This window comes from Apostichopus japonicus, chromosome 17 (assembly GCF_037975245.1).
Source record: "Apostichopus japonicus isolate 1M-3 chromosome 17, ASM3797524v1, whole genome shotgun sequence".
NCBI lineage: Eukaryota > Metazoa > Echinodermata > Holothuroidea > Aspidochirotida > Stichopodidae > Apostichopus > Apostichopus japonicus.
Window position 1 is genome coordinate 17289314 of NC_092577.1, and position 15678 is coordinate 17304991.

At 39.9% G+C, this 15678-nt stretch overlaps 23 non-coding genes and 27 pseudogenes across 23 annotated transcripts; all 50 read left to right on the forward strand.

Annotated features, from left to right (window-relative positions):
- The first annotated feature begins 2 nt into the window (after positions 1-2).
- LOC139955301 (5S ribosomal RNA) lies at positions 3-121 on the forward strand. Its single transcript, XR_011788546.1, has one exon. It is a non-coding gene; the product is annotated as a 5S ribosomal RNA (ribosomal RNA).
- A 68-nt stretch (positions 122-189) lies between these two features.
- On the forward strand, positions 190-310 carry LOC139957288 (5S ribosomal RNA; annotated as a pseudogene).
- A 281-nt stretch (positions 311-591) lies between these two features.
- On the forward strand, positions 592-710 carry LOC139955674 (5S ribosomal RNA). The gene has a single exon (XR_011788906.1). It is a non-coding gene; the product is annotated as a 5S ribosomal RNA (ribosomal RNA).
- A 281-nt stretch (positions 711-991) lies between these two features.
- On the forward strand, positions 992-1112 carry LOC139957422 (5S ribosomal RNA; annotated as a pseudogene).
- Positions 1113-1393: 281 nt separating this feature from the next.
- Positions 1394-1512, forward strand: LOC139955303 (5S ribosomal RNA). Its single transcript, XR_011788548.1, has one exon. It is a non-coding gene; the product is annotated as a 5S ribosomal RNA (ribosomal RNA).
- A 77-nt stretch (positions 1513-1589) lies between these two features.
- Positions 1590-1708, forward strand: LOC139955675 (5S ribosomal RNA). The gene has a single exon (XR_011788907.1). It is a non-coding gene; the product is annotated as a 5S ribosomal RNA (ribosomal RNA).
- Positions 1709-1991: 283 nt separating this feature from the next.
- Positions 1992-2112, forward strand: LOC139957163 (5S ribosomal RNA; annotated as a pseudogene).
- Positions 2113-2188: 76 nt separating this feature from the next.
- Positions 2189-2307, forward strand: LOC139955304 (5S ribosomal RNA). The gene has a single exon (XR_011788549.1). It is a non-coding gene; the product is annotated as a 5S ribosomal RNA (ribosomal RNA).
- Positions 2308-2375: 68 nt separating this feature from the next.
- LOC139957289 (5S ribosomal RNA) lies at positions 2376-2496 on the forward strand (annotated as a pseudogene).
- A 281-nt stretch (positions 2497-2777) lies between these two features.
- LOC139955676 (5S ribosomal RNA) lies at positions 2778-2896 on the forward strand. Its single transcript, XR_011788908.1, has one exon. It is a non-coding gene; the product is annotated as a 5S ribosomal RNA (ribosomal RNA).
- Positions 2897-3177: 281 nt separating this feature from the next.
- On the forward strand, positions 3178-3298 carry LOC139957423 (5S ribosomal RNA; annotated as a pseudogene).
- A 283-nt stretch (positions 3299-3581) lies between these two features.
- On the forward strand, positions 3582-3702 carry LOC139957164 (5S ribosomal RNA; annotated as a pseudogene).
- A 76-nt stretch (positions 3703-3778) lies between these two features.
- LOC139955305 (5S ribosomal RNA) lies at positions 3779-3897 on the forward strand. Its single transcript, XR_011788550.1, has one exon. It is a non-coding gene; the product is annotated as a 5S ribosomal RNA (ribosomal RNA).
- A 68-nt stretch (positions 3898-3965) lies between these two features.
- On the forward strand, positions 3966-4086 carry LOC139957290 (5S ribosomal RNA; annotated as a pseudogene).
- A 281-nt stretch (positions 4087-4367) lies between these two features.
- Positions 4368-4486, forward strand: LOC139955677 (5S ribosomal RNA). The gene has a single exon (XR_011788909.1). It is a non-coding gene; the product is annotated as a 5S ribosomal RNA (ribosomal RNA).
- A 281-nt stretch (positions 4487-4767) lies between these two features.
- LOC139956255 (5S ribosomal RNA) lies at positions 4768-4886 on the forward strand (annotated as a pseudogene).
- A 77-nt stretch (positions 4887-4963) lies between these two features.
- Positions 4964-5082, forward strand: LOC139955678 (5S ribosomal RNA). Its single transcript, XR_011788910.1, has one exon. It is a non-coding gene; the product is annotated as a 5S ribosomal RNA (ribosomal RNA).
- Positions 5083-5365: 283 nt separating this feature from the next.
- On the forward strand, positions 5366-5486 carry LOC139957165 (5S ribosomal RNA; annotated as a pseudogene).
- Positions 5487-5562: 76 nt separating this feature from the next.
- LOC139957291 (5S ribosomal RNA) lies at positions 5563-5683 on the forward strand (annotated as a pseudogene).
- A 76-nt stretch (positions 5684-5759) lies between these two features.
- LOC139955306 (5S ribosomal RNA) lies at positions 5760-5878 on the forward strand. The gene has a single exon (XR_011788551.1). It is a non-coding gene; the product is annotated as a 5S ribosomal RNA (ribosomal RNA).
- A 68-nt stretch (positions 5879-5946) lies between these two features.
- On the forward strand, positions 5947-6067 carry LOC139957292 (5S ribosomal RNA; annotated as a pseudogene).
- A 281-nt stretch (positions 6068-6348) lies between these two features.
- Positions 6349-6467, forward strand: LOC139955679 (5S ribosomal RNA). Its single transcript, XR_011788911.1, has one exon. It is a non-coding gene; the product is annotated as a 5S ribosomal RNA (ribosomal RNA).
- Positions 6468-6748: 281 nt separating this feature from the next.
- LOC139957424 (5S ribosomal RNA) lies at positions 6749-6869 on the forward strand (annotated as a pseudogene).
- Positions 6870-7152: 283 nt separating this feature from the next.
- LOC139957166 (5S ribosomal RNA) lies at positions 7153-7273 on the forward strand (annotated as a pseudogene).
- Positions 7274-7349: 76 nt separating this feature from the next.
- LOC139955307 (5S ribosomal RNA) lies at positions 7350-7468 on the forward strand. The gene has a single exon (XR_011788552.1). It is a non-coding gene; the product is annotated as a 5S ribosomal RNA (ribosomal RNA).
- Positions 7469-7536: 68 nt separating this feature from the next.
- LOC139957293 (5S ribosomal RNA) lies at positions 7537-7657 on the forward strand (annotated as a pseudogene).
- Positions 7658-7938: 281 nt separating this feature from the next.
- LOC139956736 (5S ribosomal RNA) lies at positions 7939-8057 on the forward strand (annotated as a pseudogene).
- A 281-nt stretch (positions 8058-8338) lies between these two features.
- On the forward strand, positions 8339-8459 carry LOC139957426 (5S ribosomal RNA; annotated as a pseudogene).
- Positions 8460-8740: 281 nt separating this feature from the next.
- On the forward strand, positions 8741-8859 carry LOC139955308 (5S ribosomal RNA). The gene has a single exon (XR_011788553.1). It is a non-coding gene; the product is annotated as a 5S ribosomal RNA (ribosomal RNA).
- A 77-nt stretch (positions 8860-8936) lies between these two features.
- LOC139955680 (5S ribosomal RNA) lies at positions 8937-9055 on the forward strand. The gene has a single exon (XR_011788912.1). It is a non-coding gene; the product is annotated as a 5S ribosomal RNA (ribosomal RNA).
- A 281-nt stretch (positions 9056-9336) lies between these two features.
- On the forward strand, positions 9337-9457 carry LOC139957428 (5S ribosomal RNA; annotated as a pseudogene).
- Positions 9458-9738: 281 nt separating this feature from the next.
- On the forward strand, positions 9739-9857 carry LOC139955310 (5S ribosomal RNA). The gene has a single exon (XR_011788554.1). It is a non-coding gene; the product is annotated as a 5S ribosomal RNA (ribosomal RNA).
- A 77-nt stretch (positions 9858-9934) lies between these two features.
- LOC139955681 (5S ribosomal RNA) lies at positions 9935-10053 on the forward strand. The gene has a single exon (XR_011788913.1). It is a non-coding gene; the product is annotated as a 5S ribosomal RNA (ribosomal RNA).
- Positions 10054-10336: 283 nt separating this feature from the next.
- On the forward strand, positions 10337-10457 carry LOC139957167 (5S ribosomal RNA; annotated as a pseudogene).
- A 76-nt stretch (positions 10458-10533) lies between these two features.
- On the forward strand, positions 10534-10654 carry LOC139957294 (5S ribosomal RNA; annotated as a pseudogene).
- A 76-nt stretch (positions 10655-10730) lies between these two features.
- Positions 10731-10849, forward strand: LOC139955311 (5S ribosomal RNA). Its single transcript, XR_011788555.1, has one exon. It is a non-coding gene; the product is annotated as a 5S ribosomal RNA (ribosomal RNA).
- A 68-nt stretch (positions 10850-10917) lies between these two features.
- LOC139957295 (5S ribosomal RNA) lies at positions 10918-11038 on the forward strand (annotated as a pseudogene).
- Positions 11039-11319: 281 nt separating this feature from the next.
- LOC139955682 (5S ribosomal RNA) lies at positions 11320-11438 on the forward strand. The gene has a single exon (XR_011788914.1). It is a non-coding gene; the product is annotated as a 5S ribosomal RNA (ribosomal RNA).
- A 281-nt stretch (positions 11439-11719) lies between these two features.
- Positions 11720-11840, forward strand: LOC139957429 (5S ribosomal RNA; annotated as a pseudogene).
- Positions 11841-12123: 283 nt separating this feature from the next.
- On the forward strand, positions 12124-12244 carry LOC139957168 (5S ribosomal RNA; annotated as a pseudogene).
- Positions 12245-12320: 76 nt separating this feature from the next.
- LOC139955312 (5S ribosomal RNA) lies at positions 12321-12439 on the forward strand. Its single transcript, XR_011788556.1, has one exon. It is a non-coding gene; the product is annotated as a 5S ribosomal RNA (ribosomal RNA).
- A 68-nt stretch (positions 12440-12507) lies between these two features.
- Positions 12508-12628, forward strand: LOC139957296 (5S ribosomal RNA; annotated as a pseudogene).
- A 281-nt stretch (positions 12629-12909) lies between these two features.
- On the forward strand, positions 12910-13028 carry LOC139955683 (5S ribosomal RNA). The gene has a single exon (XR_011788915.1). It is a non-coding gene; the product is annotated as a 5S ribosomal RNA (ribosomal RNA).
- A 281-nt stretch (positions 13029-13309) lies between these two features.
- LOC139957430 (5S ribosomal RNA) lies at positions 13310-13430 on the forward strand (annotated as a pseudogene).
- A 283-nt stretch (positions 13431-13713) lies between these two features.
- Positions 13714-13834, forward strand: LOC139957169 (5S ribosomal RNA; annotated as a pseudogene).
- A 76-nt stretch (positions 13835-13910) lies between these two features.
- LOC139955313 (5S ribosomal RNA) lies at positions 13911-14029 on the forward strand. Its single transcript, XR_011788557.1, has one exon. It is a non-coding gene; the product is annotated as a 5S ribosomal RNA (ribosomal RNA).
- Positions 14030-14097: 68 nt separating this feature from the next.
- On the forward strand, positions 14098-14218 carry LOC139957297 (5S ribosomal RNA; annotated as a pseudogene).
- Positions 14219-14499: 281 nt separating this feature from the next.
- Positions 14500-14618, forward strand: LOC139955685 (5S ribosomal RNA). Its single transcript, XR_011788917.1, has one exon. It is a non-coding gene; the product is annotated as a 5S ribosomal RNA (ribosomal RNA).
- A 281-nt stretch (positions 14619-14899) lies between these two features.
- On the forward strand, positions 14900-15018 carry LOC139955686 (5S ribosomal RNA). The gene has a single exon (XR_011788918.1). It is a non-coding gene; the product is annotated as a 5S ribosomal RNA (ribosomal RNA).
- Positions 15019-15299: 281 nt separating this feature from the next.
- On the forward strand, positions 15300-15420 carry LOC139957431 (5S ribosomal RNA; annotated as a pseudogene).
- Positions 15421-15678: the final 258 nt, after the last annotated feature.

The following is a 15678-nucleotide window of genomic DNA, read 5'->3' on the forward strand; positions in this document are numbered from 1 at the left end:
ATGTCTACGGCCACATCACGTTGACTATACCGGTTCTCGTCCGATCACCGAAGTCAAGCAACGTAGAGCGCAGTCAGTACTTGGATGGGTGACCGCCTGGGAATACTGGGTGCCGTAGGCTTTTATTTTCATAATTGATAACACGACGATGATGAGAAATTGAAATGGCCTACATTGACCGGTTTTTATGTCTACGGCCACATCACGTTGACTATACCGGTTCTCGTCCGATCACCGAAGTCAAGCAACGTAGAGCGCAGTCAGTACTTGGATGGGTGACCGCCTGGGGGAATACTGGGTGCCGCAGGCTTTTATTTTCATAATTGATAACACTATGTTGCCACGACGATGACAAATTGAAATGGCCTTCATCGTCTTTCCACAAGGAAAGTGTCTTGCCACGAGGAAAGCGATTTGAAAATCGAATATATTAATAAATAACTCGTTTGTTTTTATATATTAGAATTGTCTACATATATATGTAAAATATAGATTAACATAATATATATTAAATCCATTCATGTATAATATATATTAAATCCACTGATCATAACCTACCAGACAACTAGCCTACATTTCGCCTCTTGGAATGTCTACGGCCATATCACGTTGACTATACCGGTTCTCGTCCGATCACCGAAGTCAAGCAACGTAGAGCGCAGTCAGTACTTGGATGGGTGACCGCCTGGGAATACTGGGTGCCGCAGGCTTTTATTTTCATAATTGATAACACTATGTTGCCACGACGATGACAAATTGAAATGGCCTTCAATGTCTTTCCACAAGGAAAGTGTCTTGCCACGAGGAAAGCGATTTGAAAATCGAATATATTAATAAATACCTCGTTTGTTTTTATATATTAGAATTTTCTAGATATATATGTAAAATATAGATTAACATAATATATATTAAATCCATTCATGTATAATATATATTAAATCCACTGATCATAACCTACCAGACAACTAGCCTACATTTCGCCTCTTGGAATGTCTACGGCCACATCACGATGACTATACCGGTTCTCGTCCGATCACCGAAGTCAAGCAACGTAGAGCGCAGTCAGTACTTGGATGGGTGACCGCCTGGGGGAATACTGGGTGCCGCAGGCTTTTATTTTCATAATTGATAACACTATGTTGCCACGACGATGACAAATTGAAATGGCCTTCAATGTCTTTCCACAAGGAAAGTGTCTTGCCACGAGGAAAGCGATTTGAAAATCGAATATATTAATAAATACCTCGTTTGTTTTTATATATTAGAATTTTCTAGATATATATGTAAAATATAGATTAACATAATATATATTAAATCCATTCATGTATAATATATATTAAATCCACTGATCATAACCTACCAGACAACTAGCCTACATTTCGCCTCTTGGAATGTCTACGGCCACATCACGTTGACTATACCGGTTCTCGTCCGATCACCGAAGTCAAGCAACGTAGAGCGCAGTCAGTACTTGGATGGGTGACCGCCTGGGAATACTGGGTGCCGTAGGCTTTTATTTTTTATAATTGATAACACTATGTTGCCACGACGATGAGAAATTGAAATGGCCTACATTGACCTCTTGTTATGTCTACGGCCATATCACGTTGACTATACCGGTTCTCGTCCGATCACCGAAGTCAAGCAACGTAGAGCGCAGTCAGTACTTGGATGGGTGACCGCCTGGGAATACTGGGTGCCGCAGGCTTTTATTTTCATAATTGATAACACTATGTTGCCACGACGATGAGAAATTGAAATGGCCTTCATTGTCTTTCCACAAGGAAAGTGTCTTGCCACGAGGAAAGCGATTTGAAAATCGAATATATTAATAAATACCTCGTTTGTTTTTATATATTAGAATTTTCTAGATATATATGTCAAATATAGATTAACATAATATATATTAAATCCATTCATGTATAATATATATATTAAATCCACTGATCATAACCTACCAGACAAGTAGCCTACATTTCACCTCTTGGAATGTCTACGGCCATATCACGTTGACTATACCGGTTCTCGTCCGATCACCGAAGTCAAGCAACGTAGAGCGCAGTCAGTACTTGGATGGGTGACCGCCTGGGGGAATACTGGGTGCCGCAGGCTTTTATTTTCATAATTGATAACACTATGTTGCCACGACGATGAGAAATTGAAATGGCCTACATTGACCTCTTGTTATGTCTACGGCCACATCACGTTGACTATACCGGTTCTCGTCCGATCACCGAAGTCAAGCAACGTAGAGCGCAGTCAGTACTTGGATGGGTGACCGCCTGGGAATACTGGGTGCCGTAGGCTTTTATTTTCATAATTGATAACACGACGATGATGAGAAATTGAAATGGCCTTCATTGACCGGTTTTTATGTCTACGGCCACATCACGTTGACTATACCGGTTCTCGTCCGATCACCGAAGTCAAGCAACGTAGAGCGCAGTCAGTACTTGGATGGGTGACCGCCTGGGGGAATACTGGGTGCCGCAGGCTTTTATTTTCATAATTGATAACACTATGTTGCCACGACGATGACAAATTGAAATGGCCTTCATCGTCTTTCCACAAGGAAAGTGTCTTGCCACGAGGAAAGCGATTTGAAAATCGAATATATTAATAAATAACTCGTTTGTTTTTATATATTAGAATTGTCTACATATATATGTAAAATATAGATTAACATAATATATATTAAATCCATTCATGTATAATATATATTAAATCCACTGATCATAACCTACCAGACAACTAGCCTACATTTCGCCTCTTGGAATGTCTACGGCCATATCACGTTGACTATACCGGTTCTCGTCCGATCACCGAAGTCAAGCAACGTAGAGCGCAGTCAGTACTTGGATGGGTGACCGCCTGGGAATACTGGGTGCCGCAGGCTTTTATTTTCATAATTGATAACACTATGTTGCCACGACGATGACAAATTGAAATGGCCTTCAATGTCTTTCCACAAGGAAAGTGTCTTGCCACGAGGAAAGCGATTTGAAAATCGAATATATTAATAAATACCTCGTTTGTTTTTATATATTAGAATTTTCTAGATATATATGTAAAATATAGATTAACATAATATATATTAAATCCATTCATGTATAATATATATTAAATCCACTGATCATAACCTACCAGACAACTAGCCTACATTTCGCCTCTTGGAATGTCTACGGCCACATCACGATGACTATACCGGTTCTCGTCCGATCACCGAAGTCAAGCAACGTAGAGCGCAGTCAGTACTTGGATGGGTGACCGCCTGGGGGAATACTGGGTGCCGCAGGCTTTTATTTTCATAATTGATAACACTATGTTGCCACGACGATGAGAAATTGAAATGGCCTTCATTGTCTTTCCACAAGGAAAGTGTCTTGCCACGAGGAAAGCGATTTGAAAATCGAATATATTAATAAATACCTCGTTTGTTTTTATATATTAGAATTTTCTAGATATATATGTCAAATATAGATTAACATAATATATATTAAATCCATTCATGTATAATATATATATTAAATCCACTGATCATAACCTACCAGACAAGTAGCCTACATTTCACCTCTTGGAATGTCTACGGCCATATCACGTTGACTATACCGGTTCTCGTCCGATCACCGAAGTCAAGCAACGTAGAGCGCAGTCAGTACTTGGATGGGTGACCGCCTGGGGGAATACTGGGTGCCGCAGGCTTTTATTTTCATAATTGATAACACTATGTTGCCACGACGATGAGAAATTGAAATGGCCTACATTGACCTCTTGTTATGTCTACGGCCACATCACGTTGACTATACCGGTTCTCGTCCGATCACCGAAGTCAAGCAACGTAGAGCGCAGTCAGTACTTGGATGGGTGACCGCCTGGGAATACTGGGTGCCGTAGGCTTTTATTTTCATAATTGATAACACGACGATGATGAGAAATTGAAATGGCCTACATTGACCGGTTTTTATGTCTACGGCCACATCACGTTGACTATACCGGTTCTCGTCCGATCACCGAAGTCAAGCAACGTAGAGCGCAGTCAGTACTTGGATGGGTGACCGCCTGGGGGAATACTGGGTGCCGCAGGCTTTTATTTTCATAATTGATAACACTATGTTGCCACGACGATGACAAATTGAAATGGCCTTCATCGTCTTTCCACAAGGAAAGTGTCTTGCCACGAGGAAAGCGATTTGAAAATCGAATATATTAATAAATAACTCGTTTGTTTTTATATATTAGAATTGTCTACATATATATGTAAAATATAGATTAACATAATATATATTAAATCCATTCATGTATAATATATATTAAATCCACTGATCATAACCTACCAGACAACTAGCCTACATTTCGCCTCTTGGAATGTCTACGGCCATATCACGTTGACTATACCGGTTCTCGTCCGATCACCGAAGTCAAGCAACGTAGAGCGCAGTCAGTACTTGGATGGGTGACCGCCTGGGAATACTGGGTGCCGCAGGCTTTTATTTTCATAATTGATAACACTATGTTGCCACGACGATGACAAATTGAAATGGCCTTCAATGTCTTTCCACAAGGAAAGTGTCTTGCCACGAGGAAAGCGATTTGAAAATCGAATATATTAATAAATACCTCGTTTGTTTTTATATATTAGAATTTTCTAGATATATATGTAAAATATAGATTAACATAATATATATTAAATCCATTCATGTATAATATATATTAAATCCACTGATCATAACCTACCAGACAACTAGCCTACATTTCGCCTCTTGGAATGTCTACGGCCACATCACGATGACTATACCGGTTCTCGTCCGATCACCGAAGTCAAGCAACGTAGAGCGCAGTCAGTACTTGGATGGGTGACCGCCTGGGAATACTGGGTGCCGTAGGCTTTTATTTTTTATAATTGATAACACTATGTTGCCACGACGATGAGAAATTGAAATGGCCTACATTGACCTCTTGTTATGTCTACGGCCATATCACGTTGACTATACCGGTTCTCGTCCGATCACCGAAGTCAAGCAACGTAGAGCGCAGTCAGTACTTGGATGGGTGACCGCCTGGGAATACTGGGTGCCGCAGGCTTTTATTTTCATAATTGATAACACTATGTTGCCACGACGATGACAAATTGAAATGGCCTTCATTGTCTTTCCACAAGGAAAGTGTCTTGCCACGAGGAAAGCGATTTGAAAATCGAATATATTAATAAATACCTCGTTTGTTTTTATATATTAGAATTTTCTAGATATATATGTCAAATATAGATTAACATAATATATATTAAATCCATTCATGTATAATATATATATTAAATCCACTGATCATAACCTACCAGACAAGTAGCCTACATTTCACCTCTTGGAATGTCTACGGCCATATCACGTTGACTATACCGGTTCTCGTCCGATCACCGAAGTCAAGCAACGTAGAGCGCAGTCAGTACTTGGATGGGTGACCGCCTGGGGGAATACTGGGTGCCGCAGGCTTTTATTTTCATAATTGATAACACTATGTTGCCACGACGATGAGAAATTGAAATGGCCTACATTGACCTCTTGTTATGTCTACGGCCACATCACGTTGACTATACCGGTTCTCGTCCGATCACCGAAGTCAAGCAACGTAGAGCGCAGTCAGTACTTGGATGGGTGACCGCCTGGGGGAATACTGGGTGCCGCAGGCTTTTATTTTCATAATTGATAACACTATGTTGCCACGACGATGAGAAATTGAAATGGCCTACATTGACCTCTTGTTATGTCTACGGCCACATCACGTTGACTATACCGGTTCTCGTCCGATCACCGAAGTCAAGCAACGTAGAGCGCAGTCAGTACTTGGATGGGTGACCGCCTGGGAATACTGGGTGCCGTAGGCTTTTATTTTCATAATTGATAACACGACGATGATGAGAAATTGAAATGGCCTTCATTGACCGGTTTTTATGTCTACGGCCACATCACGTTGACTATACCGGTTCTCGTCCGATCACCGAAGTCAAGCAACGTAGAGCGCAGTCAGTACTTGGATGGGTGACCGCCTGGGGGAATACTGGGTGCCGCAGGCTTTTATTTTCATAATTGATAACACTATGTTGCCACGACGATGACAAATTGAAATGGCCTTCATCGTCTTTCCACAAGGAAAGTGTCTTGCCACGAGGAAAGCGATTTGAAAATCGAATATATTAATAAATAACTCGTTTGTTTTTATATATTAGAATTGTCTACATATATATGTAAAATATAGATTAACATAATATATATTAAATCCATTCATGTATAATATATATTAAATCCACTGATCATAACCTACCAGACAACTAGCCTACATTTCGCCTCTTGGAATGTCTACGGCCATATCACGTTGACTATACCGGTTCTCGTCCGATCACCGAAGTCAAGCAACGTAGAGCGCAGTCAGTACTTGGATGGGTGACCGCCTGGGAATACTGGGTGCCGCAGGCTTTTATTTTCATAATTGATAACACTATGTTGCCACGACGATGACAAATTGAAATGGCCTTCAATGTCTTTCCACAAGGAAAGTGTCTTGCCACGAGGAAAGCGATTTGAAAATCGAATATATTAATAAATACCTCGTTTGTTTTTATATATTAGAATTTTCTAGATATATATGTAAAATATAGATTAACATAATATATATTAAATTCATTCATGTATAATATATATTAAATCCACTGATCATAACCTACCAGACAACTAGCCTACATTTCGCCTCTTGGAATGTCTACGGCCACATCACGATGACTATACCGGTTCTCGTCCGATCACCGAAGTCAAGCAACGTAGAGCGCAGTCAGTACTTGGATGGGTGACCGCCTGGGGGAATACTGGGTGCCGCAGGCTTTTATTTTCATAATTGATAACACTATGTTGCCACGACGATGACAAATTGAAATGGCCTTCATTGTCTTTCCACAAGGAAAGTGTCTTGCCACGAGGAAAGCGATTTGAAAATCGAATATATTAATAAATACCTCGTTTGTTTTTATATATTAGAATTTTCTAGATATATATGTCAAATATAGATTAACATAATATATATTAAATCCATTCATGTATAATATATATATTAAATCCACTGATCATAACCTACCAGACAAGTAGCCTACATTTCACCTCTTGGAATGTCTACGGCCATATCACGTTGACTATACCGGTTCTCGTCCGATCACCGAAGTCAAGCAACGTAGAGCGCAGTCAGTACTTGGATGGGTGACCGCCTGGGGGAATACTGGGTGCCGCAGGCTTTTATTTTCATAATTGATAACACTATGTTGCCACGACGATGAGAAATTGAAATGGCCTACATTGACCTCTTGTTATGTCTACGGCCACATCACGTTGACTATACCGGTTCTCGTCCGATCACCGAAGTCAAGCAACGTAGAGCGCAGTCAGTACTTGGATGGGTGACCGCCTGGGAATACTGGGTGCCGTAGGCTTTTATTTTCATAATTGATAACACGACGATGATGAGAAATTGAAATGGCCTACATTGACCGGTTTTTATGTCTACGGCCACATCACGTTGACTATACCGGTTCTCGTCCGATCACCGAAGTCAAGCAACGTAGAGCGCAGTCAGTACTTGGATGGGTGACCGCCTGGGGGAATACTGGGTGCCGCAGGCTTTTATTTTCATAATTGATAACACTATGTTGCCACGACGATGACAAATTGAAATGGCCTTCATCGTCTTTCCACAAGGAAAGTGTCTTGCCACGAGGAAAGCGATTTGAAAATCGAATATATTAATAAATAACTCGTTTGTTTTTATATATTAGAATTGTCTACATATATATGTAAAATATAGATTAACATAATATATATTAAATCCATTCATGTATAATATATATTAAATCCACTGATCATAACCTACCAGACAACTAGCCTACATTTCGCCTCTTGGAATGTCTACGGCCATATCACGTTGACTATACCGGTTCTCGTCCGATCACCGAAGTCAAGCAACGTAGAGCGCAGTCAGTACTTGGATGGATGACCGCCTGGGAATACTGGGTGCCGCAGGCTTTTATTTTCATAATTGATAACACTATGTTGCCACGACGATGACAAATTGAAATGGCCTTCAATGTCTTTCCACAAGGAAAGTGTCTTGCCACGAGGAAAGCGATTTGAAAATCGAATATATTAATAAATACCTCGTTTGTTTTTATATATTAGAATTTTCTAGATATATATGTAAAATATAGATTAACATAATATATATTAAATCCATTCATGTATAATATATATTAAATCCACTGATCATAACCTACCAGACAACTAGCCTACATTTCGCCTCTTGGAATGTCTACGGCCACATCACGATGACTATACCGGTTCTCGTCCGATCACCGAAGTCAAGCAACGTAGAGCGCAGTCAGTACTTGGATGGGTGACCGCCTGGGGGAATACTGGGTGCCGCAGGCTTTTATTTTCATAATTGATAACACTATGTTGCCACGACGATGACAAATTGAAATGGCCTTCAATGTCTTTCCACAAGGAAAGTGTCTTGCCACGAGGAAAGCGATTTGAAAATCGAATATATTAATAAATACCTCGTTTGTTTTTATATATTAGAATTTTCTAGATATATATGTAAAATATAGATTAACATAATATATATTAAATCCATTCATGTATAATATATATTAAATCCACTGATCATAACCTACCAGACAACTAGCCTACATTTCGCCTCTTGGAATGTCTACGGCCACATCACGTTGACTATACCGGTTCTCGTCCGATCACCGAAGTCAAGCAACGTAGAGCGCAGTCAGTACTTGGATGGGTGACCGCCTGGGAATACTGGGTGCCGTAGGCTTTTATTTTTTATAATTGATAACACTATGTTGCCACGACGATGAGAAATTGAAATGGCCTACATTGACCTCTTGTTATGTCTACGGCCATATCACGTTGACTATACCGGTTCTCGTCCGATCACCGAAGTCAAGCAACGTAGAGCGCAGTCAGTACTTGGATGGGTGACCGCCTGGGAATACTGGGTGCCGCAGGCTTTTATTTTCATAATTGATAACACTATGTTGCCACGACGATGAGAAATTGAAATGGCCTTCATTGTCTTTCCACAAGGAAAGTGTCTTGCCACGAGGAAAGCGATTTGAAAATCGAATATATTAATAAATACCTCGTTTGTTTTTATATATTAGAATTTTCTAGATATATATGTAAAATATAGATTAACATAATATATATTAAATCCATTCATGTATAATATATATTAAATCCACTGATCATAACCTACCAGACAACTAGCCTACATTTCGCCTCTTGGAATGTCTACGGCCACATCACGATGACTATACCGGTTCTCGTCCGATCACCGAAGTCAAGCAACGTAGAGCGCAGTCAGTACTTGGATGGGTGACCGCCTGGGGGAATACTGGGTGCCGCAGGCTTTTATTTTCATAATTGATAACACTATGTTGCCACGACGATGACAAATTGAAATGGCCTTCAATGTCTTTCCACAAGGAAAGTGTCTTGCCACGAGGAAAGCGATTTGAAAATCGAATATATTAATAAATACCTCGTTTGTTTTTATATATTAGAATTTTCTAGATATATATGTAAAATATAGATTAACATAATATATATTAAATCCATTCATGTATAATATATATTAAATCCACTGATCATAACCTACCAGACAACTAGCCTACATTTCGCCTCTTGGAATGTCTACGGCCACATCACGTTGACTATACCGGTTCTCGTCCGATCACCGAAGTCAAGCAACGTAGAGCGCAGTCAGTACTTGGATGGGTGACCGCCTGGGAATACTGGGTGCCGTAGGCTTTTATTTTTTATAATTGATAACTCTATGTTGCCACGACGATGAGAAATTGAAATGGCCTACATTGACCTCTTGTTATGTCTACGGCCATATCACGTTGACTATACCGGTTCTCGTCCGATCACCGAAGTCAAGCAACGTAGAGCGCAGTCAGTACTTGGATGGGTGACCGCCTGGGAATACTGGGTGCCGCAGGCTTTTATTTTCATAATTGATAACACTATGTTGCCACGACGATGAGAAATTGAAATGGCCTTCATTGTCTTTCCACAAGGAAAGTGTCTTGCCACGAGGAAAGCGATTTGAAAATCGAATATATTAATAAATACCTCGTTTGTTTTTATATATTAGAATTTTCTAGATATATATGTCAAATATAGATTAACATAATATATATTAAATCCATTCATGTATAATATATATATTAAATCCACTGATCATAACCTACCAGACAAGTAGCCTACATTTCACCTCTTGGAATGTCTACGGCCATATCACGTTGACTATACCGGTTCTCGTCCGATCACCGAAGTCAAGCAACGTAGAGCGCAGTCAGTACTTGGATGGGTGACCGCCTGGGGGAATACTGGGTGCCGCAGGCTTTTATTTTCATAATTGATAACACTATGTTGCCACGACGATGAGAAATTGAAATGGCCTACATTGACCTCTTGTTATGTCTACGGCCACATCACGTTGACTATACCGGTTCTCGTCCGATCACCGAAGTCAAGCAACGTAGAGCGCAGTCAGTACTTGGATGGGTGACCGCCTGGGGGAATACTGGGTGCCGCAGGCTTTTATTTTCATAATTGATAACACTATGTTGCCACGACGATGAGAAATTGAAATGGCCTACATTGACCTCTTGTTATGTCTACGGCCACATCACGTTGACTATACCGGTTCTCGTCCGATCACCGAAGTCAAGCAACGTAGAGCGCAGTCAGTACTTGGATGGGTGACCGCCTGGGAATACTGGGTGCCGTAGGCTTTTATTTTCATAATTGATAACACGACGATGATGAGAAATTGAAATGGCCTTCATTGACCGGTTTTTATGTCTACGGCCACATCACGTTGACTATACCGGTTCTCGTCCGATCACCGAAGTCAAGCAACGTAGAGCGCAGTCAGTACTTGGATGGGTGACCGCCTGGGGGAATACTGGGTGCCGCAGGCTTTTATTTTCATAATTGATAACACTATGTTGCCACGACGATGACAAATTGAAATGGCCTTCATCGTCTTTCCACAAGGAAAGTGTCTTGCCACGAGGAAAGCGATTTGAAAATCGAATATATTAATAAATAACTCGTTTGTTTTTATATATTAGAATTGTCTACATATATATGTAAAATATAGATTAACATAATATATATTAAATCCATTCATGTATAATATATATTAAATCCACTGATCATAACCTACCAGACAACTAGCCTACATTTCGCCTCTTGGAATGTCTACGGCCATATCACGTTGACTATACCGGTTCTCGTCCGATCACCGAAGTCAAGCAACGTAGAGCGCAGTCAGTACTTGGATGGGTGACCGCCTGGGAATACTGGGTGCCGCAGGCTTTTATTTTCATAATTGATAACACTATGTTGCCACGACGATGAGAAATTGAAATGGCCTTCAATGTCTTTCCACAAGGAAAGTGTCTTGCCACGAGGAAAGCGATTTGAAAATCGAATATATTAATAAATACCTCGTTTGTTTTTATATATTAGAATTTTCTAGATATATATGTAAAATATAGATTAACATAATATATATTAAATTCATTCATGTATAATATATATTAAATCCACTGATCATAACCTACCAGACAACTAGCCTACATTTCGCCTCTTGGAATGTCTACGGCCACATCACGATGACTATACCGGTTCTCGTCCGATCACCGAAGTCAAGCAACGTAGAGCGCAGTCAGTACTTGGATGGGTGACCGCCTGGGGGAATACTGGGTGCCGCAGGCTTTTATTTTCATAATTGATAACACTATGTTGCCACGACGATGAGAAATTGAAATGGCCTTCATTGTCTTTCCACAAGGAAAGTGTCTTGCCACGAGGAAAGCGATTTGAAAATCGAATATATTAATAAATACCTCGTTTGTTTTTATATATTAGAATTTTCTAGATATATATGTCAAATATAGATTAACATAATATATATTAAATCCATTCATGTATAATATATATATTAAATCCACTGATCATAACCTACCAGACAAGTAGCCTACATTTCACCTCTTGGAATGTCTACGGCCATATCACGTTGACTATACCGGTTCTCGTCCGATCACCGAAGTCAAGCAACGTAGAGCGCAGTCAGTACTTGGATGGGTGACCGCCTGGGGGAATACTGGGTGCCGCAGGCTTTTATTTTCATAATTGATAACACTATGTTGCCACGACGATGAGAAATTGAAATGGCCTACATTGACCTCTTGTTATGTCTACGGCCACATCACGTTGACTATACCGGTTCTCGTCCGATCACCGAAGTCAAGCAACGTAGAGCGCAGTCAGTACTTGGATGGGTGACCGCCTGGGAATACTGGGTGCCGTAGGCTTTTATTTTCATAATTGATAACACGACGATGATGAGAAATTGAAATGGCCTTCATTGACCGGTTTTTATGTCTACGGCCACATCACGTTGACTATACCGGTTCTCGTCCGATCACCGAAGTCAAGCAACGTAGAGCGCAGTCAGTACTTGGATGGGTGACCGCCTGGGGGAATACTGGGTGCCGCAGGCTTTTATTTTCATAATTGATAACACTATGTTGCCACGACGATGACAAATTGAAATGGCCTTCATCGTCTTTCCACAAGGAAAGTGTCTTGCCACGAGGAAAGCGATTTGAAAATCGAATATATTAATAAATAACTCGTTTGTTTTTATATATTAGAATTGTCTACATATATATGTAAAATATAGATTAACATAATATATATTAAATCCATTCATGTATAATATATATTAAATCCACTGATCATAACCTACCAGACAACTAGCCTACATTTCGCCTCTTGGAATGTCTACGGCCATATCACGTTGACTATACCGGTTCTCGTCCGATCACCGAAGTCAAGCAACGTAGAGCGCAGTCAGTACTTGGATGGGTGACCGCCTGGGAATACTGGGTGCCGCAGGCTTTTATTTTCATAATTGATAACACTATGTTGCCACGACGATGACAAATTGAAATGGCCTTCAATGTCTTTCCACAAGGAAAGTGTCTTGCCACGAGGAAAGCGATTTGAAAATCGAATATATTAATAAATACCTCGTTTGTTTTTATATATTAGAATTTTCTAGATATATATGTAAAATATAGATTAACATAATATATATTAAATCCATTCATGTATAATATATATTAAATCCACTGATCATAACCTACCAGACAACTAGCCTACATTTCGCCTCTTGGAATGTCTACGGCCACATCACGATGACTATACCGGTTCTCGTCCGATCACCGAAGTCAAGCAACGTAGAGCGCAGTCAGTACTTGGATGGGTGACCGCCTGGGGGAATACTGGGTGCCGCAGGCTTTTATTTTCATAATTGATAACACTATGTTGCCACGACGATGAGAAATTGAAATGGCCTTCATTGTCTTTCCACAAGGAAAGTGTCTTGCCACGAGGAAAGCGATTTGAAAATCGAATATATTAATAAATACCTCGTTTGTTTTTATATATTAGAATTTTCTAGATATATATGTCAAATATAGATTAACATAATATATATTAAATCCATTCATGTATAATATATATATTAAATCCACTGATCATAACCTACCAGACAAGTAGCCTACATTTCACCTCTTGGAATGTCTACGGCCATATCACGTTGACTATACCGGTTCTCGTCCGATCACCGAAGTCAAGCAACGTAGAGCGCAGTCAGTACTTGGATGGGTGACCGCCTGGGGGAATACTGGGTGCCGCAGGCTTTTATTTTCATAATTGATAACACTATGTTGCCACGACGATGAGAAATTGAAATGGCCTACATTGACCTCTTGTTATGTCTACGGCCACATCACGTTGACTATACCGGTTCTCGTCCGATCACCGAAGTCAAGCAACGTAGAGCGCAGTCAGTACTTGGATGGGTGACCGCCTGGGAATACTGGGTGCCGTAGGCTTTTATTTTCATAATTGATAACACGACGATGATGAGAAATTGAAATGGCCTACATTGACCGGTTTTTATGTCTACGGCCACATCACGTTGACTATACCGGTTCTCGTCCGATCACCGAAGTCAAGCAACGTAGAGCGCAGTCAGTACTTGGATGGGTGACCGCCTGGGGGAATACTGGGTGCCGCAGGCTTTTATTTTCATAATTGATAACACTATGTTGCCACGACGATGACAAATTGAAATGGCCTTCATCGTCTTTCCACAAGGAAAGTGTCTTGCCACGAGGAAAGCGATTTGAAAATCGAATATATTAATAAATAACTCGTTTGTTTTTATATATTAGAATTGTCTACATATATATGTAAAATATAGATTAACATAATATATATTAAATCCATTCATGTATAATATATATTAAATCCACTGATCATAACCTACCAGACAACTAGCCTACATTTCGCCTCTTGGAATGTCTACGGCCATATCACGTTGACTATACCGGTTCTCGTCCGATCACCGAAGTCAAGCAACGTAGAGCGCAGTCAGTACTTGGATGGGTGACCGCCTGGGAATACTGGGTGCCGCAGGCTTTTATTTTCATAATTGATAACACTATGTTGCCACGACGATGACAAATTGAAATGGCCTTCAATGTCTTTCCACAAGGAAAGTGTCTTGCCACGAGGAAAGCGATTTGAAAATCGAATATATTAATAAATACCTCGTTTGTTTTTATATATTAGAATTTTCTAGATATATATGTAAAATATAGATTAACATAATATATATTAAATCCATTCATGTATAATATATATTAAATCCACTGATCATAACCTACCAGACAACTAGCCTACATTTCGCCTCTTGGAATGTCTACGGCCATATCACGTTGACTATACCGGTTCTCGTCCGATCACCGAAGTCAAGCAACGTAGAGCGCAGTCAGTACTTGGATGGGTGACCGCCTGGGAATACTGGGTGCCGCAGGCTTTTATTTTCATAATTGATAACACTATGTTGCCACGACGATGACAAATTGAAATGGCCTTCAATGTCTTTCCACAAGGAAAGTGTCTTGCCACGAGGAAAGCGATTTGAAAATCGAATATATTAATAAATACCTCGTTTGTTTTTATATATTAGAATTTTCTAGATATATATGTAAAATATAGATTAACATAATATATATTAAATCCATTCATGTATAATATATATTAAATCCACTGATCATAACCTACCAGACAACTAGCCTACATTTCGCCTCTTGGAATGTCTACGGCCACATCACGATGACTATACCGGTTCTCGTCCGATCACCGAAGTCAAGCAACGTAGAGCGCAGTCAGTACTTGGATGGGTGACCGCCTGGGGGAATACTGGGTGCCGCAGGCTTTTATTTTCATAATTGATAACACTATGTTGCCACGACGATGACAAATTGAAATGGCCTTCAATGTCTTTCCACAAGGAAAGTGTCTTGCCACGAGGAAAGCGATTTGAAAATCGAATATATTAATAAATACCTCGTTTGTTTTTATATATTAGAATTTTCTAGATATATATGTAAAATATAGATTAACATAATATATATTAAATCCATTCATGTATAATATATATTAAATCCACTGATCATAACCTACCAGACAACTA